The 24,489-nt window shown below is 34.5% G+C and overlaps 1 protein-coding gene across 4 annotated transcripts in view; it reads left to right on the top strand.

Annotated features, from left to right (window-relative positions):
• The first annotated feature begins 9,492 nt into the window (after positions 1 to 9,492).
• Positions 9,493 to 24,489, top strand: part of LOC129235627 (uncharacterized) — a 79,619-nt gene continuing 64,622 nt past the window's right edge. For 2 of the 4 annotated variants that reach the window (XM_054869569.1, XM_054869568.1), the window contains exon 1: positions 9,500 to 10,041. The gene's annotated coding sequence lies outside the window, so the exon portion shown is untranslated. Of the gene's footprint in view, positions 10,042 to 24,489 lie in introns of all 4 variants that reach the window. The other 2 variants (XM_054869572.1, XM_054869571.1) reach the window with 2 other exon arrangements.

Raw genomic sequence — 24,489 nt, 5'->3', positions numbered from 1 at the left:
TGATATTAACCAGTCAGAGAAAATTTCAAAATCTGGGCTTGAAATCGAATTTTTGTAAAAATAAAAAGAGTAACCGGCCAAAAGAACGAACTAAATAGTCATAGGGCTCACTCAGATGCTCTGCGAAGCTGATATAATTTTCGGATTACCCTCTTCCGAGAAATGCTCCATGCGTTGATTTATTTTAGGAATGGCTGCTAAATTGAATTGTGCTTGACTATCTTTCGATGAGTTAGATGCCAACTGTGTGCATGAAATATCGAATAATAGAAAAATTATTTGCTAATAGGTGTTGGCCTTCACCAGAGAAAAGCATTTATGGCATAAAACGTCCCCTCATAAAAAAACCAGTAGGAGGTGATATATAAGTAAATCCATTCGTCAAGATGCGAACTACAAAAGAAACTCGGCCAAATTTCTAATATCTGTATTTGTATGCATACAAATTTCAAACATTTTTATTTAAAAAGCAATAGGAATTTGTTAAAACATAAACGGCTCATTATTTACCTTGATATTTACACCTGTGCACTTGACAACATAACAAAATATTGGCAATGATGCCTGCGGCTTAACTTGCGTATAAACAGTCATACTGAAGTAATGAGTTTAACACTTAACAACAATAACTGTTGGAATGGGAAAGACAAACAATATCGGGTTGCCTTTAATTTTTCAAATTATTTAAAAAATCTGACTGGATTCACAGAGCTCAACAGTTGCTTCATCTATCGAAGTATGAATCACTTCACCTCCGGTCATACTCATATTTTCCAGAAATTTAAGTGCAAAAAGTAAAACTAGTTTTAGTATGTAAATACTCATTTGTGGCAACGTAGACTGCTCAGCACAATTCCCTACATTGTTTCTCCATGATTTGTAAATTTAATTATATAACATAACAATCAACACTAACATTAACATTAGCATTTACACTCGCATATTTATAGTTGCAGTATATTGCAGCCCGTTCTCTAAAGTGGGAAAACACGACTTCATACAAAATACACTGAATAATAGTTAAAAAGGCACTCACTTAATAAATGCAAGTACAATTAAAATAAAAAGTTTAATTTTTCTATACACATTCTTCCAATTAAATGGGAGAAATTCTCAAATAGGTAGAAAATCCTGTTCGCAAAAATAGCATTCAAAGCGAAAAAAGCAAAGTGTAAAGACATTTTCTAAACTTGCATTTGTTGCATCGAATATTTTGAGTCGAGATTGTTGGATCGTTTGCACAATTCTCCTACCCTTCTATTCTGTGTTCGAGATTTGTTTTCTAATTTTAAAGATAGAAAAGAAGAAATGAAACTTGCAGGCGATCATTGGATAGAGAGGGAATGCGTAGGAGAGCGTGCTAATAGCGCATTAGTTGAGATGGCACGTATATTGCTAGTGCATGGTGGATATGGTGAATGCTTTTGGACGGAGGAAGTGGCAACCGTAACATATTGAAATAAATGTGGATGGGAAGGAAACCAAGTATATCACATTTAAAGCAGTCTGGTTCTATAGTAATTACATTTGATTCAGCCCACAAGAGAAAGTTTCAAGCAAAGAAAGCTCAAATGGCTGTCCTTAGTCGACATGTCACATCCATTGAAAGCACTTAACCAGAACTGGAAGAAGATGAAAATGAACTCGTAACATTTGACTATGGAAATGTGGATAACAAAACGGACCTTTTATATTTGAAAACACAACATCTGAAGAAAACGTTAGTTGTACAATGGAGCCCAAAAGCGTAAGTCGCGGGAGGTCTTAATTAGTTCGTCGGGAAAGGCATAAATGTCGCCTTACTGAAAGCAAATGATGTGAAAATCTTTCAAACGTTGCCGAAGCTTTGAATAGCAAGTATTCGGAGCAATGGGAAGGCTCCATTTAGAAGGAAATATTCTAAATTACTTACTTATGTGATCAGATCAAGGATCACAACCCGTTAGCGTATTAAAGCCGACTGTAACAAGTATCGCCGGGCGTCTCTGCTTTGCGCGCGCCTTCTTCTATTTATTACACCAAGCGATGATAGGGTTCCCTCAACTTGATCCTTCCATCGGGGGGTATGGTCTTTCTTTATGTCGTTCTCCTCTAACTTGTGCATCCATACGCTAGACGTGGCCTAGCCAGCGCAAGCACTGAATATTGACACACTTCTTTATGTCCACCTTGTACATCATACAGCTCGTGATTCATTCGGCGGTAGTAGTTATCGCCAATACGAAGAGGACCGAAGATTTTCCGAAGAATCTTTCTCTGGAATACCCCAAGAGTTGCACCATTAGCGACATGACTCATTCTTCAGCGCCATAGAGTATCACGAGCAAGGTGAGCTTACGCTCAAACGTTAGTTTTTTCGGGTGAGAGAGGTCTCTGCTACGCATTTGCTTACTGAGACCATAGTAACATCTATTAGCAAGCATGATTCGTCGGTTTATCGCCGGGCTGACATCGTTTGTTGTTCTGATGGCGGTGCCAAGATATATACATTCTTTGACGATTTCAAAAGTATAGTTGTCCGCTGAAATACTGTATCCAAAACGCTGCGTATCTTTCCTAGTGGACAACACATACATCGTCTTGCTTTCGTCATCAGCATATGCAAGGAGCTGGGCACTTTTGGTGAAAATAGTGCCATTTCGATGAAGACCGTCTCTCCGCAGTACCTCTTCCATAAGTATTGAAAGGTTTGGAGAGGTATTTTTCTACCTTGATAGAGCTGGTGGTGTTGCTCAATCTCATTTTGCAAAGTCGAATCAGTTTTGGGAGAATACCGAACTCAGTCATTGTGGCATATAGGCGATCCCTTATCGGGCTATAGAAATCAGCCTTATAATCGACAAAGAGATGATACGTTGTGACATTATCTTTTTCATGGGTTTCTTCCAGAATTTGGCGTAGTGTGAAGATCTGGTCGATGGTGGACTTTCCAGATCCAATCCAGATAAGGTCCAATCAGTGAGCTGGCATATGGTTTTAGTCTTTCACACAATACGCTCGACAGAACCTTATATGAGATGGCGATAAGACTGATCCGCCGGTAGATGGCACACATAGTAGGGTCGCCTTTCTTCAACACAGGACAAAAGACACTCAGATTCCAGTCATTGGGAATGCTTTTTCCAAGCCATATTTTACTGATTGCCGCCGCCATTGAACAGTTCTGCTGGCTGATTTATTGTTCTTCAGTAGCTGGATAGCGACAGTGACCTCGTCATAGCTAGATGGGGGAATATCCACCCCGCCGTCTTCGATTGGTGGTACCGGGTTTATTTCCCTACCGGCAGTATTGGTAGCACTATCACCAGCCGGAAATTTAGGGAAATGTTCCCTCCATAATCTCAGTATCAGCTTCGTATCTGTAACCAGATTTCCATTTTCATATTTACAAGAAGATACTCTGGGCTTGTAACCTTCGGTCAGACCCTTGACTTGCTGATACAATTTTTTTCTTCTTTCCCGGTAGTTTTGGCGCACGGCTTGCATTGCAGCCCACTGAAGAGTTCATTGTTACGCGGTATTTTTAGCTGCAACAGATTCGTGACACTCTTGGTCATAGCATTGGTTCTTTGATGTCGGGCGCTTGTAATCAATTGTTTGTTCAGCGGCAGTGCGCATGGAGCGGGAGATGTGCGCTCAGAGACCGGTGGCGTCATCGGGTAGAGAGTCAGGTTGAGTCTAAGAGTTGAGCGGTGTACTCCTCAGCTATCCGTTCTGATTATAGTTTATCGACGTCCAGTTTTCGCTGTTCGTTCACTGTTCGCATTGCATAGTCGCATGTGTATCTTGGCTGCAACAAGATAGTGGTCGGAGTTAATGCTGACGCATCGGAACGTGCGTACGTCTAGCACACTGGAAGTATGTCTGCCATCGATCAGAACATGATCAATTTGGTTGCGAGTTCAATGATCCGGGGATAACGATGTGGCCTTGTGGATGTCGAGGGATCGAAATCAGGTGCTAGTAATTACCTTGTTTCGCGCCGCGGTAAAGTCGATCAGCCGTAGACCGTTACTCGACGAAGACTCACTTGACGAGAGTAACTGCAAAGTTTATCCCTAAGAACCCTTCTAAGACCTGCATTTGATTTCTATCTCCCAACTAAGTTGTTTATACCACTTAGATATTTTTAAGAAGGTAATTAGTCCCAAGTCTTCAAAGAATTAATTGCCAAGGTATTTGGAGCAGTTTCTTTGAAGTACAGGAAATTCAAATAGGAAGTGTTGTACCGTGGACTCAATTTCTTCTTCACCTCCACAAGCTCTGCAGAAGTCATTTGAGGTACACCCATTCCGTAGGCAAAGGTGCTAATAGTAAATTGTTTAATCCAAGTAGAAATTTTGTCTTTTTAAGATTCAGTTTTGGTCAGAGCGCTTTGCAGACCCTGCAGTTAGTAGTCAGAGACCACCTTCTATTGGTGGTCTGCGACTACGCACAAGTCAATCGCAATGTAAAGCTCGTTTAGAGGAATAATATGTTCTCTACTACTCGCTGAAGGTCAAGTTCAGAGCCTCTTGCTCATCTGCTCTTTAATTTCCTTCCGCTGCAAAGTAGCTCGGAACCCAAAAAGTGTGATGTTGTGTTGTTGGATAAGCGAGAGTGATCTTTTGCATTCTTTATGTTTTAGCTTTTCCTTAATCTTCTGGGAACTAATAGTAATTATTTTGCAGTCGGTTTTTTCTTCTGCAAATCAGCGCAAGTCCATTTACAGACTGAGAAGGCTTGACAGGTAGAGTACGATTATATTAATGTAAGAGCCATAACATAACATGTCAGCATGTTAAGGGTAACAAGAAAGCTGTACCATTTGTTAGAACTGGTACGTAGAAGAAATTTATAGGCTTACCACTGGGACTGTCATGCATGGCATTGTAATCAGTCGACATTTGTCGCAGAGACACCACGGCTACTAACACATTCGTAACTACCAGCAGCCTACAATGCCCTCACAGCGGCAGGGTTAAACGTCTACTCAGGAACCGTAATTATTATACGCTTCAGCAAAAAAAATTGGCACTTAGTAATTATTTTGTGGTCTTTAATTTGCTAATCAATAACGAGAATTTATTCTAATCAAAGTTCTATTATTTTATTATTTAATCAAAATTGTATGTTTGTGACAAAGCAATAAAAGCTTTTCTGACCACCCATTTGGCGTACTTGAAAACGCTTTACCGTAGTTATTGATTGATTGATTGTGAATGCGTTGAAGAAATCGAAGCGTTTATGATTTACCATTAAGTTCGTAATAGCAAAACAGGGAGATATTTTCAGTTTTTGGCTTTTGTTTTGAGCAAATAAGTTAAAAAAGGAAAAAAAAAATTTATTGCTGAAGAAAAACAATAAATATCGTAAAATACCTGTAAGTTTTGCTTTTTATACAAATAAGTAAAAAAATTAAACTTAAATAGAATCCCGTATATGGGCTTCAAATGGAAGAAAATTCTCTACACCATACGCAAAAAACAAATTATTCTCAACGCGATTTACGAGCGACTCTAAACTTTCACTTTATTATATTATATTAAAATTTATTGAACTATAAAACAGTAACCACCGTAGCCGAATGGGTTGGTGCGTGGCTACCGTTCGGAATTCAGAGGGAAAGTAGGTTCGAATCTCGGTGAAACACCAAAATTAAGAAAAAGCTTTTTCGTCGGAGTCGGCTTGAAACTGTACGTCCCTCCATTTGTGGAACAACATCAAGACGCACGCCACAAATAGGAGGAGGAGCTCGGCCAAACACCCAGAAAGGGCGTAAGCGCCAATTATATATATATGTAAAACTGCATACCCAGAAGTTTTCTAGATATTCTGATTAAAAAATTGAAAATTCTAATGATAGTGTTGAGAAATATATTAAATTTGTATTATATTTTTTATAAAGTTTGGAACTTTTATTTAGAAGGATTTTGTTACACAATGAACTCGATTTGTACACAAAATGAACAAAAAAAAAATTAGTATGACAAATGTTATGAATTTTGGGCACCATACGATTAGAGATTGGTTAGTGGAGTGAATTATATGAACGTAAATCGTAGCTGAGAGAAGTGGGAGGTACTTTATCCAAGTATAATGTACAAGTGTAGGTAGCTTCTAAATTTCAAACAATAAAAATAAAAATATGTAGACAAAGCAAATATGAAACTAAAAGGGAAAAAATATTATGCTTACCAAGAAAAATAAACCTATTTACAATATAAGCTCCTCTCAGTCTATGCGATTCCATTTAAAGCAAATTAGCCCAAATATTCATTTACTTATTCGCAATATTCATTTACTTATTAAGAACTTTAATTACATATATGTATGTACGTGCGTATGTATTCGCATGCCACATTTGTGTTTATTTGAGTTAAAGCCATTAATCAAAAGCAAGAACGCATAATTATGAGCTCATAGTGGGGGTATGTACTTAAGTAATAATAACAATCGGTAATCGGTGAGTCAACCCACTCAATAAGCAATTTGTCATTGTGAAGATGCTCGTTTAGTGAGCAAAGTCACGCCTCGCTGCTAACCACAACCGCAAATAATCGTGCCAGTTACGAGTATTGTTGTGCGCCTGCTAAGCATTCTACTGAATAACAAGAAATTGCATGAGTTAGAGAAAATGCCCAAGGTGAGTATGAATTGTTTATTGATTAAGTATTCAAATAATATTTAAGTTAATAAGTTAGATATTTAAAATTTTGTATGCAGCTGGAAAGTGTCGGCGTAGGGAAGAGCACGCGCTAGCGAAGAGGAAAAAAACAACGTGCACTATTTTGAATAAACGTTCACGCTTTTAAGGTCAATTTTTTGATCTTTTAGTTTCTTAGAAGCTTGCTTACCGGCGCCGCGTTCCAGAATATATGAAGTGGCAATCGCGTTCCAGCTGGCGAAAGATCAGCAAATGAATTTGGGTCGCGGAGTCATTTGTGCGCGGTATCATGTGCGGTATTGTTTATTTATTTGCTGCAATATTTGATTTTCGTATTGTTAATTGCCAATTTTTACCGGCGACCAGATTTCGCATATTTACACAACTTTTTCTTTTTACTTTTTAATGCTTCTTTCCTTTAAAACTTTTCCACTTAATGTACAAATGTTTGCATTAGATCGCAATTTGTTGTTATTAAAATTTTTCACACAAGCCACACACACACACCAAAACACATTGCACAAGTAAGCGCACAACCAGCGGATGGAGACTCACACATAGGGAATACCATGAAGACATATGACTGTAGGGAAAAACCAAACTACTTAGGAATCAAACTAGTTCGTAAATTGGTATTTGATGACAAAAATCACACTAGCTCGAATGTGACTAGTACGGAACCAGCTGCAAAGTCCCCAATTAAATGTGTATGCCAAAAGAAAGTATTCCTTTAGTACTATCAATAAGAATAAAAATATAAATAGATCAATTCCAAGTCAATAGATTCAAGTATTTTGGACAGCTTGAGTATTCTTATAATAAAACGTGAACTGAAAAAATGTAGACAAAAATTTAGTTATTTTGAGATTTATTCCAGTGTGATAAAGTGTAGCTTTTAAAAAAACCCGTTTCGGAAACAAGGAAAATTGATTTGTTGTTTTCAATAGCTGAGACTATGCTCATTAATCACTGAAAGGTGCGTAGTGGCAAGCATACGGCGAACCAGTGGGAAGTCAATGTAAAGTACTGCTCTACTACAATGCTAACATGTATGGTCGTATTTTACATGTTGACATCCGTTTGCTTTGATCGAAACGTCAATATGTACATTATTAAGCAGATACACGGTATTCTTCACTGATTCTCTGAAGGTATTTGAATATGACCAGAAAATTTATGGGATTGCCACTATGAAACTTGCACCGATTATTAAGCATATTCTCAGTTATTAATTTTAAAAATTAAAAAAAAATTGGCTTTTCAGGAGTGTGTTTTTCAGAACTAATGGCAAACAAAAAATGTTCCAAAAATTAAAAAAAAAAAAGCAAAACATGAAACAAAAATTTCAAAAAATTCCTGAATTTTACTTTTTTTTTAAATTCCGGAATTCTTGAAAAAAAAATTATTTGATAAAGTTTGATTTTTGTTTTGAAATTTAATATATTTCAAGAAATTATCATTTCAATTTTAAACTTTTTAATCAAAGTATCTAAAAAGCTTCCGGATATGCACTTTAATAGCTCTTTTAATTTTGTTAAAATAATAATTTTTTAAGGTAAGATGTACTTTAAAAAATAAAACATTAAAAGAAAAAATATTATACAAGTTTTTTTTTATTTTCAAAAACATTTTTTTCTAAATCATATTTTATTCGCAAACGTTAAAGAAAAACTGTATTAAAAGAACCGAACTGTTTTTTGTTTCACTTTAAAAAACTGAAGATTTCGTTGCCAAATTTTATATACAATGCAAATACGATTTTTTTTTAATTCAAGAATTTTCTTTAAAATTTATTTAAAATTACAAAATAAATCAATGGTAACAGTTTAATTTTTGAAAATTTAATATATTTCAAAAAATTGTAGTTTCTATTTTGAACTTTTTAATCAAAATATCTATTAAGGAAACGTCTGGATATGCAGTTATATAGCTCCTTTAATTTCATTAAAATAAATTTTCTAAAATTTTCTAAAATTTTTTTGAAAATAAATTTTTTTTTAATTAATTAAATTGAATAAAAATTTTTTTTAATTAAAATTTTATTGAAAATTAACATTTTTTTTTCAAATTAAAATTTTTTTGAAAATTAAAAAAACATTTTTTGAAATTTATTTTTGAAAAAAAAAATTTTTTAAGTATATTTTATTTGCAAAAATTAAAAAAAATTATTAAAAGAACCAAAATTATATTATTTCACTTTAAATAAAATTTAGAATGACGCTGCAAGATTTGGTATACCCACACTGATATTGCCATATCGCAAAACACAAGTAGCAGCCATCGTATTTCTAATTTTGTTTTGCAAAATACATTTTTTTTACAATTCAGTGCGTTTTCAAATCGCACGGCAACATGGCCTTTACATACATACATGTGTATATGCTGTAGAATTTAACTTTGGCTCGGATGCATCATCAGAGGGATGTCCATCTCATCAGTTCTGAACTATTACTTATTGAAAAAAATACGGTATGTGAACTACTCATGCCCTTAAATTCACCAGTAGTCTACCAGTTCGGTACAACTTAGTGGTTTTTCTACAAGGTAGAAATATGTATGTTCATACATTTGCAAAGGCAGAAATACGCAAGTGAGCACAAATACTCATGTAGACAGATGATCGCCGCTAAGCACTTCAAATTTCGTTTCACATTTGGCGTTCCATGTTTCAGCTATTTTAGCACGCTCCGCGCGACCGACCGATCAACTGATGTTGTTGTCGTGGCGTTTTTGTAGTTGCAAAAGTACTCTCAAGTGGCATGCCGGGGTGGGTGGTTGCCGGAGGCGCGCGGCATAAGCAGTACTGCTGGGGCATTGGTGTTTGCACGACGCACGACATCACCCCAAGACGTCGCTGGCTGGCCGAATGGACGTCAGCATCAGTCGCTACAAGTGTGTGCCGCCGGTTGAACGTGTGCTGGGTCCGTTTGGCTCAGCTGGCCAAATTAGTACTCGTAGAAACGATCGAGTGTTTCTTTTCAAACCAACAGTAACAGAGTTGGGTGTGCCGGCTTCTCTTCAATATAATTAGGGTTTATTTTGAAGGGTTACAAATATTCATTTATTCCTTTTTTAACAGTAAATATTGTGAAATATTAAAATAATACGCGTTCCTGAAAATTTTTTATCAATTAATTAATTTGGTGAAATAATTTTATGAAACATCTATGAAAACATACATAGACTTCATTCATAAGCTTTTTAACAAGTAATGGCTTTATAGTTGTTGCATGCCCAGTATATCAACGCAAATAACTACTAAAGAAGCGAAATGGCAGTATCGCAAAAATTGGTTGCATAAAAGTTCGTGTGAAGGCTGAATGCCGGCAATAGAGAATTCTCGTGGGCGGCGAATAAAAGCTACGGCGGAGAACGCGGTGTAACAGTTAAGAATTGTAAGTAATCAAAGCAGATTCGGCAATTAAACCAAAACAGTTACAATTTGAAGAAAAGTGAAGTGGATTAAATAATACATTTAATGAAAAAAATGCCTGACAAAAACAAAAAAAAATTTAGTGAGTACTAATGCGGGTGGATTAGCAAGAGAAAGAAAAAGTGATAATCATAAAAAAATTATACCTAATTTGTTTTTGCGCAATCCCTATAACTTTAAATGGTTATTCAGGCTTTAGGTGTAATACCCACCAAAATAATTCTTTAAAAATAATTTCTAATAGTCTTAGTATTGCAACTTTCAGTTTCGATTTTATTCCTTAAATTTAGGGAACTTTAATACTCTAATTCAAATTTCATTTAATGTACTACTCTTGAGATGCATTTCAGAGATGCACACCCTGTTCCAAAAAAATCTAAAGTTTCTATAAATTAAAAAAAATGGAAAATTTTGTAATCGGACATACTAGTCCAGCATTGCTACGTAGAATTAAGATTGGAATGTAAATAACGGGAAGCCTAGTTTTATAGCAGAAACACACGTCATTTGGATGTGGAGCCATAACAAAATATTAGAATGACGTCATAAAGTATGACGTAGTTTATTAATCCAGATTTACTAAAAAAATAGCTTTGATAATCATAATTAAAAAATTAAGTTGGCAACAATCAGCTGTTATTCTGCTTTCTAACTGCGTTGTTTTAGTAGGTACTAATTTATAGCTTCTAGTGTTTTTGAAAAAAAGTCTAAGGTATGAGCTAATCATTATATTGGGTAGTCGAAAAAGTCTTTTCGTATTTCTAATCAAATTTCAACTCACTTTTTTTATATTTATAATGAACTTTATTAAACCAAATATGTACCATTTTGGTCGACCACCTTTTGCCATTTTCCAGGGAGTTCTGCATTGACCGAAACAAATGGTAGTCCGATGGTTCAAGGTCAGGGCTATATGGTGGGTGCATCAAAACTTCCCAGCCAAGCTTTGCCGAGTCATCAAAGATGTGTGTGGCCTACCGTTGTCCTTATGGAAGACGACGCCCTTTCTGCTGATCAGCTCTGGCCGTTTTTTTTTCAATTGCTTGCTTCAATCTCATCAGTTGTTGACAGTAAAGTGTAGAATCAATCGTTCGAGCAGGCTGGAGCAGCTCATAGCGGATGATTCCTTTCCAATCCCATCAAACACACAGAATAACCTTTCGAGGCATCAATCCTGGCTTTGCGACCATTTGTTTAGCTTCACCACCCTTGCACCATGATCTTTTTCGCACATTATTGTCGGATTTGATCCACTTTTCGTCTCCTGTTATCATTCGCTTCAGAAATGGTTCGGTTTCATTTCGTTTCAGCAAAGAATCGCAGATGTTAATTCGGTCCATTAAATTTTTCACAGACAATTCATGTGGTACCCAAACATCGAGCTTCTTTTTGTAACCAGCCTTTTTTAGATGGTTCAAAACCTTGATGATGATGATATCATCGCAGCTTATGTGACGGTTCTGGTCAATCTTTTCCATAATTTCATCGACTTTTTCAACGATAGGTTGACCGGAGCGAGGTGCATCTTTCACATCGAAATTTCCAGAACGGAAACGAGCGAACCATTGTTGTGCTACACGAACTGATACAGCATCGTCTCCGTAAATTTCACAAATTTCATTGGTGGCTTGCGTGGCATTCTTCCCTTTTTTTTATACAAAAATTTCAAAATATAGCGAATTTCTTCATTATTTTCACTCATTTTTGAACAGCTAACACTTTTTTTTAACTTCTACGAATTTAATTTTTTTTTGGTTAAATGAAACTTAAAATGTCACCTTTCCAACGCCATATGATATGACACAGTGATTGGTAGCACTGGAGATGGATGACTCCAACGACATCTATTGACAAAATACGAAAAGACTTTTTCGAGTACCCAATAGTTAAATAAGGTAATATAGCGTAATTATAGCACATCCACTTTGAGACAAGTTTAGGCAATTTGTAAATTTCTTATTTAATTTCAATAATTTTCTAATGAAAATAAACTATGCACTCTATACTAACGGACACTCTCATAAGCGGACACTTTTTTCAGTACATACCACAATTCGTTAAGAATTTTTTTACATTTTTTTCTCTTGGCTTTGGGCAAACAAGCCTTCCATAACTCCTTAACCCTCTCAAAACACAGTTTTAACTTCTTTTACATAGTTCTCGGACAGCTTCCGTAGGCGGACAAATTTTTCAGTCCCTTAAGTGTCCGCTTAAAAGAGAGTGCACTGGAGTTAATTCTACAACAAAAACCATCACAATGCATGTTTCAAACTTTGAGCAAAAATGGGGAAAAAATAAAAAAAGATTCAACAAATTTTCATAAAAATTTCAACTTTTTATTAGAAGAATCAGAAAACTTTCAATCAGAATTTTTCGAAAAAATGTAAGCTTGAAGTTTTAAAAGCCATTAAATTCTGAGATAAAATAAGCAAATTTGGAGTGGCTCAAAGGGCGCGTTAATGGTGTTGCGTATTTTCTCCCATATGAAATATAATATGTCGTAAATTCGATATGTATGGAAAATTCAATAGACTATCAGCAAACAACTTTTTTTTTAAATCAAAGCAACTCTTGAGCCACCGCCGTAGGCGAATGGGTTCGTGCGTGACGAATCTCGGTGAAAGACCCAGAAAGAAAAAATTTTGAGTTTTTTTTATAATCTCAGCATAGACTTGTCCGGAACTGCACCACTATTCCACAATAAATACAAGGTTTGTCGCAGCATAATACAACCTAACCTCGTTCAGCTTTGTCTGTAACAGACCTTATTTGAGTCCTCTCTGTTAGTAAGCTCTGTACTGTGCTGGAAAAATGAGCCACAGAGTTGGGACTGACTTTCGTCAATCTCTATATAATCTACAAAAGAAATATGAATTATGAATTCATACGTTGTTATTATTTTATACAAAATACAGCACAGCTCTTATTTTGAAACATTGAGGTGGTTTTTTTTTTTCAAAACTTGTTAATAATTTTAATTAGAGTATTATATACAATTTTGTTTAGTAATAAAGTAATCAAAATATATCAAAAAATTATTTTATCAGCAAATTCACAAAAAAATATCCTAAAAAACATATTTCTCTTTAGCAACATCTTCTTCACAAACTTTATTCTGCTTTCTGCCACAGTCTAATTTTACAGGGAATTAAATGCATTTACGATAATAGACATCTGCGCATTATTAATTTATAAAATGTCCTTGAACAAATTACAAAATGTTTATCTAAATAAATCTTTACAATATCAACCTATATCAATTTGTATGGTTTGTATAATTTGTTTTTCAACTCATGTTTTTCGGTTTTTTTGTTTTTATTTTTTCTTTTTGCCACTTTTCTGAGCATCCCACGTGGGTTGGCAAAAGTCAAGTAACGAGCAATTTTTAGTATTTATTTCGTTTTAAAATTAGTTTTTTTGTGTACAAATTTATTAAAACCGGAGACGCATGAAAAATACGCTCAGCAATTACAACAAAACTACCGAAAGTTGGGCGTGAGTTCGAAAAGTACCCTACACTGGGTCTTATGCGACATTAAGAAGTTTGCAATTTATTATCCGTGAAAGTATTTGGAGCAGTCAGAAGTCATTTCGTCTACACCATTCCGATAGTACTTTAGAAAACGTTATATGTATGTTAAAAAGCATAACATAAATTTCAGAATAGTCTGAATAGTGTTTAGTGTCCTTCAGAAGATATCGTATCCATCCTTAGCAGCACCAATGCCATAATCCAAGAAACAAAAATGTTGAGTAAAAGGCGACAAAGTTATCAATTTACTATGAATTCTGACACTCTTGTCAAAAATGAGTGATATGTACTTATAGTATATGTATATGAGTGCAGTAAAATATATTCTGAAGTACTTTTGATACCTATTCCCACCTTTTATGAAGCAGAGCTGACACTTTTTGGCACTCACCTTTAGTTGACAATTCTGAAATATATTTAACGTTTTCTGAATTACAATTGAATTCATATGACGCTCTCTAAAGCACAGTCCACTATTGTGAAGCTTCTGTTGGAGATCACGTAATTAACGTGCGCAAATGTGGTACAGGTGGAGATCTAGGTGGCTGTTTTTTGTTTTCAAATCGCTGGAACGACCACACGATGAAATGTTTTCTTATTTCGTAAAGAAGCATCCACCTATTTGATGAAATAAACAACAAAATTAAATAGAATAACGTGAAATAAAATAAAAAAAGCAATATACTACTGTGGGCAAAAAGTAAGGTGAATTTGGTTGTAAAATGAAAAATCTTTATTTATTCTTGTAAATCAATTTCATCCCCTTCAAAATAGTCCCCTCTCGATGAAATACACTTATGCCAACGATTTTTCCAATCGCCGAAAATGCCAAATAGTCCATTTCCGGTATAGCCATCAGCACCTTCTTCGATTCAGCTTCTATCTTCTCAATCGACTCGAAACGCGTTCCCCGGAGTGGTCTCTTGAGTTTTGGGAATAGCCAGAATTCACACGGAGCCAAATCAGGCGAATACGGTGGTTGCGGAACGATATGCGTGGAATTTTTGGCGAAATGGTCACGAAGAGCGAGTGCAGTGTGAGATGGTGCATTATCGTGATGCAAAACCCAAGAGTTGTTGGCCCATAATTCTGGTCTTTTTAGACGAATTGCTTCACGTAAACGAAGCATAACGCTCAAATAATATTCCTTATTAACAGTTTAGCGAGGTGGAAGGAACTCACGTGCTCTTTTCGGTCTGGCCTCGCCTTTAGCATGATATTCGCTTGATTGGTCGGTTGTTTCAGGGTCGTAAGCATAAATCCAAGTCTCATCTCCCGTAATGATGCATTTGAGCTTGTCCTGATAGTCTGAAAGCATTGTTTCACACACATCAACGCAACGACTTTTTTCCAAGAAATTGAGAGTTTTCGGTACCAAACGAGATTTGACTTTTCGTAGGCCCAAATGGTCTTTCAAAATGGTTTTCACAGATCCTTCTGATATTCCGATCATATCAGTAAGGACTTTAACAGTCAACCGACGATTTTTGAGCACTAACTCCTTCACTTTATTGACGTGTTGGTCATCTGTTGACGTCGATGATCGTCCGGAGCGCTCCAAGTCATCAACACGTTCTCGCCCCTCTTTGAAGTCTGTGTACCACTTATAGGTAAACATTTTTCTGCGACATGGTCGAATCACCACTAATAATGACATTCACATGAAATTTGGCCCAGATGTTACTAACAGTGCTGCCAACTCATGAAAAAAATAACTAGAGCGAAATTTTAATCCCGCGAAGTTTGACAAATAAATTCACCTTACTTTTTGCCCACAAATAAAATAAAAAAAAAGAATTAAAATAAACAAAAAGATGAAACAAAGCAAAATAAAATAATATTAAATAAAATGTGTTAAAATACAAATAAAATAAATTACAAATAAAATAATATTTCCCTTTGAATTAAAGGATATTGACAAATCAAAAGAAATAAAACAGGGCAAAATGAAATAAAATTAACCAAAAATAGAGTTAAACAAAATAAAACGATTATAAAAATAAATAAATTAAAATAAGTTGTCATAAAATTTTAATATAACAAAATATTATATGAAAAGGAATTAAATATGATAGTATAAATAAGGTAAAATGAAATAAAATAAAAGAAATAAAATAGGATAAAGTAAAATAAAATATAATAAAATATAATAAAATAAAATATAATAAAATAAAATAAAGTACCTGAGGGGGTTAAATCCCCAGCAGAAATGATCGCAGCATGGAAGGCAAAAACAATACACGGTGCCCATCCCCATGATCTCAAAATGGAATGGTTAGACGCACAATCATCCAATTTATGGTTGAAAAGAGGAAAGCTATTTTCTGAAACAGAAGGTTTCGCAATCGCTATCCAAGACCGAGTTATCCCAACAAGGAATTTCCGAAGGTCGATACATGGCGAGGCAATAGAAGATAGGTGCCGAAGGTGCAGCATTTACGGTGAAACAATCGACCAAATAATTGCTGGATGTAGCGTACTTACCCCCCGTGAATATGTCATGAGACATAACAATATTGCAAAGATCCTCCACCAACAACTTGCGATAAAACACGGTCTCTTACAAGCAGAAGTCTTGTATTTTAAATATGAACCAAAGGCAATATTGGAAAATGCAAATTTTAAACTGTACTGGGACAGATTTATTTCCACAGATCAAACCGCAGCTGCCAACAAACCTGACATCATCTTGTTCGTCAAGATAAATAAAACAATCGAAGTAATCGATATAGCGGTGCCCCTTAATCGCAACATCCAAAGCACATACTCCACCAAAATATCGAAGTATGCAGCTTTGGACATAGAACTTAAACGGATGTACCTACAAAGTGAGGGAAGTGAATATAATGCCAATTATTATATCTTCCATTGGATTAGTGCCTAATCATTTAATAAAAAACTTGAAGAAGTATGACTGCCAACACCTTTTACAAGACATGCAGATGTCGACCATACTGGACACATGTGCAATAGTTCGAAGATTTTTAAATATTTAAGCAATAGTAATCGCATGGGCGTAGAACTTGGACTACGCTCCACCAGAGCACAATCCCTTGAAAATTTTATCCGGGATGTGGCAATAGCCGAGATGGATTAAGCTCAAATAAAATAAAATAAAATGAAACAAAATAAAATAAAACAAAATAAAAAGTAAAAAACCAATAATTACAATAAAAATTAACATATAAATGAAAAAATACATAAAAATAAAATATATAAAATACAAAATTAAAGAAAAGAAGAAGAAAAAAATTAATAAGCAAAATTAATTAAAGTTAAAAAAAATATGAAATAAAATCAAAACCAATACAAAATATAAAAGTGGAAATAACATCTGAAATAATTATACACATATTTATTAAAAAATACAATAAAAATAAAATTAACACTAAAAAAAATAAATACAAATTTAAATTGTTCCTCTGTGATGATATGGGGTTTGAAGGTTTCAGTTCGCTTTGGTGATTTTACCAATTTAAGATTTTAAACATTTAAATACTTAAATATGAAAATTAATGTTCAAAGTTTTATTTCTGTACCAATCAAAACCTGACATTATTAAATATTAATGGTTGTCAATAGGATAATAAAAGGTTACTCGAAACGAATAATCGCTTATTATTACGAAAGAGGGTGTTTTTCAGAACCGCTTTGCTGAGAACGTGTCAAAAATGCCCATTTAAGTAGGATATAGTGGGTTAAAATCTATTAGAGAAAATTGCAAATTTAAATTGAAAAGCTTTTTAAATTCTACTACAGACTTGTTAGGACAGAAATTTAATTTGAAGTAATGGCTCTTTTGCCAAGAATGTTAAAATTTTAATGTCCGTGAAGAAAAGTCCGGTTTTCTGTACTAGTGCTTTCTTCGTCAAAGTTGGTTTGGCCTTTCTTTGTGTTGAGTGATATTTTTGCAAAAATATTTACAAAGTGGTTGTTTTACATATGTAAATGTAAAAATAATTATTTGTCAAATGCAAGTTGAAGGAATTGACAAAAATATTAAAAGTTTGCCAAAATGTTTTCGTCAAATATTTTTCTTAACTATTTTGGCAATAAAATATAGTCCTTAGAAAGTATTCATAAAAAGTGCAAATTCGAAAATACTTTGAAAAAATAAGTATTTACCACCCGATTCCACTCACGCATTCTGCCTACCACCACCAGCCAGATATTGCCGGTTTTGATCAAGAAAGACGTCACTAGCAATGCATTGATGTCGAACAGATCGGATGTAGGTTGTGCGTGTGTTAGCGGAAAATACTTCGTATTGATGCAGACAAATAAACAAATATTAGTGCCGGGAAATGTGTAGATATGTATGTATATGTATGTACGTATGTGCATATGTGCATGCACTTGGAAAAAGAATAAAATCGTCGAGATATTAAGCAAAACATTAACCCACACAAGTCATGGGGAGCTTTGGGGCAGACGAGCACAGACGGCGAATGCGAGTACGCATCAGTCAATGTCAGTTGGGTACGTGCCAAAATCCAAAAATCAAGCAACGCAATAATACAACAACAACCAAGGCAAATAATACAATATTAAATGTTAAATGCTGGGGTGTTTATACAAGAAAAAGAAAAAAAAAAAGAAAAAATTATAAAGCAAGAATACAGAAATCTTTCGCTTAACAGCAGATGAAGTGATCGAGGCAAAGTATCAAGTGCCGCCTTCTGGCTGTGGCGGCTGGTGGAATAAGTTGGAACAACAACAAAAACCACAACAACAACAACAACAACAACAACCATGAGTGACATGAAACAATTATTGTATTACATATATGTTAACACAACAACAATAAGAGTGGATGCTGGTGAAGCACACACAGCAGATCTTCTTGATTCTGGTGTGGCAGTTGGCAATTTTACTTTTATTTTACATTATTTATCTCTTTTTTTTTTCAAACAAATTACAAAAAATATATAATTTGTATGCGATCACTGGTTGATGCTGGTGAGCTGGTTATCATTCAACGCTGCGTGAATTCTTTTCCATCCCATTATAAGAGGCTGTTTCATTATTTTCTCTGACCTCACTTAATTATCTATGTCAATATACGTAACTTTAATAAATATGTGTTTTTGTTGTAAAGTCGATAATTACTGAATTTATTAGGAACATATTTTGCAATAATTGGCAACACAAGCCAAGCTATTAAACAATAGATGAATATGCTTACATACATACATACGAATATACTCGAACATATGAATATACCTATGCATGTGTGTGTACACGCTTCCTTTTGCCCACGGTCGACAAGTACCATTAGTAAGAATTGTAAATATTAAGTAGGTATGCCCACATAGAAATATTTAATTTGTTTTTGGTTTCTAAAAAATAAAATATGAAGCGCTTGACCTCGACAAATGTAGAAGAAGAAGAAAAAAAAACAAATAACAAATTACAACATTTTTAGATTGGGACATTCTTTGACAAGTCGCATAGATTTCGACAAAATTTTTATCTCCGCATATTCTTTTGAAAAATGAAATAAGTACTCTAGCATTTTTGAAAATAGAAGGGCAGAAAATTTTAAGAAATCCGTGATTTTTAAATTTCGTAACTCTAGTTCCATTGGAGCCAGAAAACTCATTTTTATTTAGTTTTGAAGCTAAGGGAATGTTTTTAAAAATAATTGACAAAAATTTATTTTAATAAGCGGTGAAAACACCAAAGATATACATATCCTTAAAAACAGTATAAGGGTGGTGTATTGTCACCTCTACTTTTTAACATTTATGTCGAAAAAATATGCCAAAAAGCCCTTTGAAACGCGCACTAATGTGTAAAGGTCAATGGTATTATCATAAATAATATGACACTACACTTTTAGCAAACAATATGCCCAACCTGCAAACTAGATACATTCTGGCAAAAAAATATCGGGAATTGATAATTTAAAAAGCGCGCGTTACACATATGTCTAAATTTTTTTGCTGAAATGTTGGTACAACTTTCCTCTATAGTGTCGCAGAGTTTGAGCGGAATCTGTCAATTGCTTGTTTTTGGCATTTAATTATATCAGTCAACCGGAGGTGTGCTCTGCGATTTTCACTATAAATAAAAATATCGAACAAAAACTTTCTCATTTAGGCTTGAGGGAGGTAGTTCGTGACCTCAGCATGTCACACGAACCAATTCGCAATATTTTACACCATCAATTGGGCATGAGACGCGTGGTTGCTCGACTCGTTCTAAGAGAATTGAGATTCCTTCAAAAAATTCATCGGCAGAAGGTGGCTGAAGACATTCTTGAGCAGATGAGTTCGATCCCAACGTTTATCCAGCGCATCATAATAAGTGAGGAGACATGGGTATATGAGTTTGGTATGAAAAACAGTCAAAAGACGGCTCAATACCGCTATCCACATGAGCCGAAACCAAAAAAAAACACGTCAAAGTCGGTCACAAGTGAAAGCCATGCTACTCGTTTTCTTTGATTATCACTCGGATTGTGCACTCGGAATTCCTTCCAAATGGTTTTACGGTAAATAAGGAACACGGAATATTATTTGGAAGTTATGCGACGCTTAAGGGAGAATGTGCTTAGGAAACGGCCCAATTTGAGAGAAGAAAACTCATGGATCTTGCGCCCTGATAACGCACTGTCTCCCAAGGATCTTCTTGTAAACACGCCGCTTTGAGGCGAAAGGGGCCATTAAGGAGAATTCGTTGAAGGAACTGTAGAAAAACCACTTCAAACGCGTTTAAAAGGTGCTTTGATGACTGGACTAATCGTTGGCAGATGTGTATTGCCTCGAATGGAGCCTAGTTTGAAGGCGACAAAACAAATTTTGATGATTAAACATTTATTTTGCGTTTTATTGAACAATTCCCGGTACTTTTTATACAAAATGTATTATGGTAAAAGAATAATAATGGAAAAGTTTTATGTTTTGTTTTTTTTTTTTACGAAAACATATAAAAACTAGTTGAAAAAACATGGTTTTGTTATCGGCTCCGAAGCGCCCGAGCGCCCTTTGTTAATTGTTGAATAACTCGAAAAGTATTTGCCGAACTCATTTCAAATTTTCACACAATATTTTTAGGATATTATAATATAAGAAAATGAAAAAAAAAATTAAATTTTTAGGAAATTCTCACTACCCCTAACGCCTTAACCAACTTGAGTTATGTACATTTAAGTACACAAGAGTGCATTCCTGTATTAATCTTAGAGAGCAGTAGATCGATAAAATGTAAGCCAATTGTAATGAAAACTGCATATGGCACTAAATAAATGTACCAGATACCTGTTTTTCAAGCATAAGGTCGATCACATTTGCTAATGCGAGTTACATTTAATGTAATTTTATTTCTCATTTTACCATATAAAAATCGGGAACCATTTATTTTGGCATAAATTGGCCCATGAAAAACCCGAAAAACTTTCTTCAAATAAATTGTGTTGAAAGAGGGTTTTTTGAGGAAACAGAAAAAGAAAGTATCCAGCTTCCGAAAGGCTCATTTAAAAGCAACTCACGGAGGTTGGCGTGGTGTACTTATAATTTTTAATTGACTCTGGAAGCTATTTTTTTTTAATAGTTATAATGCGAGAACCATAAAAAAATAAAATCTTCAATTACGGTTAAAATTTTCACCATTTGTTACTAAAACTTTCAATCAGGCAGTCTTTCAAAGTAAGATCAAGCTAAACTGAAGACGTATGGTGATCGTAAACGCTGATGTGCAGCTTTCATTTCATTTTTGATTTTTCATATTTCACGACGTTCCCAAAATTTATGGTTCCTTTTACACTTAATTGAGGTTAGTTTTTAAATTCGATTTTAAAGCCACATTCAACAGCACAAAAAGTAGTTGCCCATATGTCGCGTTGCCAAAATAACACAACATTGACCAGCAGCTCCTTCAGAATTGGGAAATACAAAATCATAAAATGAGAATGAAGATTGGTGATCTTTCGGTTCGAATATAAACTTAGAAGTACTGGGAATGCTTAAATAAAACAAAACAGAGTTAAATTTCAGGGAAATTTATTTTATCTCCTTCAAAATAAGACCCGTCAGCTCCCACGTCGCATTCTCCTTGGTCTCCTCTATCGGCTGAAATCTCCTTTCAGGAAGTGGTAACTTCAACTTAGGAAACAAAAAAAGGCGCACGGGACCATATCAGGGGAATACGGCGCTTGTATGATGATATACTTGGTGTTTGGTCAAATAATCAAGCACAATTTGGACCCGGTGCGTTGGCGCGTTATCATCATGCAAAATCCAAGAATTGTTCGCCCACGTTTCCGGCCGGCCAAGCAGACACTAATGATGGCGCTAAAAAGCGACAGATGTGTGTCTTACAGTCCTACCAACACAAGAACAAAATATGGACCGGTTCCCACGTGCGCGGTTCGTTTAAATTAAACATTTCCGGTACTTTCTGATTATAGCGTACTCACACATATATACACTTACGTTCAAAACAATATATGTGTAGCGATATTTTAACCAGTTTTTACTACTTTTTTCTGGTTATTTTTTTTTTTTTGGTTTTTACAACAAAGATCACTTAAATCACAGTTTTTAACTTTCTACGAATACAATCTTTATAAAAACTCGAAAGATTTTCAGCAGAAGCTTAATTTTTTTAATGAGGCTTAAGACAAAAATTTGAGTACGCAGTTGCATAGCCTGTTAAATTTTAATATAACACAGTCCCAGTTTGAAATGGCTCAAAGTTCTCATCGATTTTTTTTTTTTTTTGCTGAGGGTGCTGTGTACATATAACGAATGGACGACATTTTTGTTCATATAGAGAAAATACACAACACCGCACAGTGGTCCCGCCGCGTAGGGAGAGCGGTCATAAGACCTTTTGGCGTGATAAATGACTTTTTAGTACGTTTTTAAGTTGAGAAATGTTTTTATTTGTTAAAAAAACATTAAGACATATAAAAAGTAATATATATATGTAATAAGAATATATATAAGATATAATAATAATAATATACAATATAATAATGTAATATATAATTAATATAAAAAGTCAAAGGAAAATTAGGTACACACATTTTTTATATAAAATTTGTTTGTTTCGTTTAAAGTTCTGCATAAATCTTAAATTATAAACAATAATAAAAAAAAACATTAAATTCTGGAAGGATGAGCATAAAGTATACTTGGATGCCAGTTAACTTATTCTTATTTATGAAAACAATAAAACATTCACTTCCAAAAAAATTAATGTACTTAGAAATACAAAACTTTTAACTCAATAAATCTAACACTTCTCTTGACATCATAGATTTCTTTTTTCATGGTAATTTTCGTAGACTAGATATAAATGGATCGGAATTAAGAAGAAGCCTGTGCAAAAGATCCGTGTTAGTTACAGTTCTTGAGTGCTTTCTGGTATTGTCACGTCTGAATTGTTTCACTAATTTATTACATGATTCAGCTGCCTCCTCTGATAATTCTCCAATTGATAATAAACAATGATCGATCACCTCCGACCCATGAATGCGCACTTATGAACTGATGCAGGTAAATTATACCATGAATATTTACTAACTAGAAATTTAGCAGTGTCTAGTGCGTATATTTTGAATTTATTCGAATTAATTTTAAAACCAGATGAAAGACATTGTCTATTCCTGATTTCGGATGATATGGTTGAATGAAGGAAACATTTTCGTGCTGTATTTCCATCATTAGAGGTGCCACTTCCTCCACTTCGCGGTTTGTCAACTATCAAGCCTAATTGTTCTCTAAACTCCCTCTGAACAAATTCCTTTCTCTTAGCTAAAATTGATTTTTCCTCAGATGAACGTGCTTGCCACCTTTTAAATTCGATTCTATAAGAAACATGAATAAAGTATTCAAAAAATCTAATCCAAGAATGCAGGGGTAATAAACAAAATTCAAATCTACTGGAGTTTACTTGTTTGTTTCTACACTTTTCTAAGTCATTCATTTCTTTAGGTGTCGCACCACAAATATTATATAACATTTACTCGTAGATGAGTCACATAGGTAGAGATTAGACCCTATATCAAGCGCAATCGCAGATCATCGCAGCTGGAAATTATGTTTCCTTAAAGAGGACATATGTACGTAAGAATATTTTAATGTGTGTTTCATTTGTGCAGATTCGTGCGAACTTAGTTAAAACTTTACAAACTTCTTATAAAAAAAAATAAACGGCAAATTTTAAAGTACGTATTTCGTACGGTCTGAAAACCTATTAAATAATAATTAAAAAAGATAACAAAACGTTTAGCATGCCGTACATACCTTCAACTTGAATTTCCATTGTACAACAGGTCATAAACACAGTAATGCTTAGAAAAATAACACTTGACGGAACTGCGTCAGTACGAAGCGGAGACCACGCTAACTATCACTTTTCAAATTCTCTTACTTTGGAGGCACAATTATAAGTGAATTGTTTGTGCAGTTGAAATTTCTTTTATACTCTAAGTTACTATGACTAATGAACTAATATTTAGCTAAATATTGTTGCATAATTTTAACATGACTATTTTCATCCAATGTCCTATGGCGGAACCACTGTGCACCGCCAAGAAAAAAAATTATATAAAATCAAATGAAAATTAAAAAAAGAGAAGTAGTCAAATCTTTTCTATATAAAGGGCGATTTTTAAGAGCTATAGGAAAGTTTTTCAAAAAAACATACTTAAAATTCAGAAAAATTCATGAAATTTTTATTTAACTCGATAGTACAGTCCACATAATTAAATGTGTGAAGATTATTTCCTGCAAATGTTGGACGCGCTTCAAATGGTCTATCCGCTTAGTCCAATTTCCAGTGTTTCGGCCGGTATCTCACATATAAATGCTTTAATGTTGTCTTCCAATGCGTTAATTAAAGTAGCCCCACAAAAAATAATCTACAGGC

This window comes from Anastrepha obliqua, chromosome 1 (assembly GCF_027943255.1).
Source record: "Anastrepha obliqua isolate idAnaObli1 chromosome 1, idAnaObli1_1.0, whole genome shotgun sequence".
NCBI lineage: Eukaryota > Metazoa > Arthropoda > Insecta > Diptera > Tephritidae > Anastrepha > Anastrepha obliqua.
The sequence above is the reverse complement of the archived record's forward strand: the minus strand, read 5'-3'. Positions and strand labels throughout refer to the sequence as shown.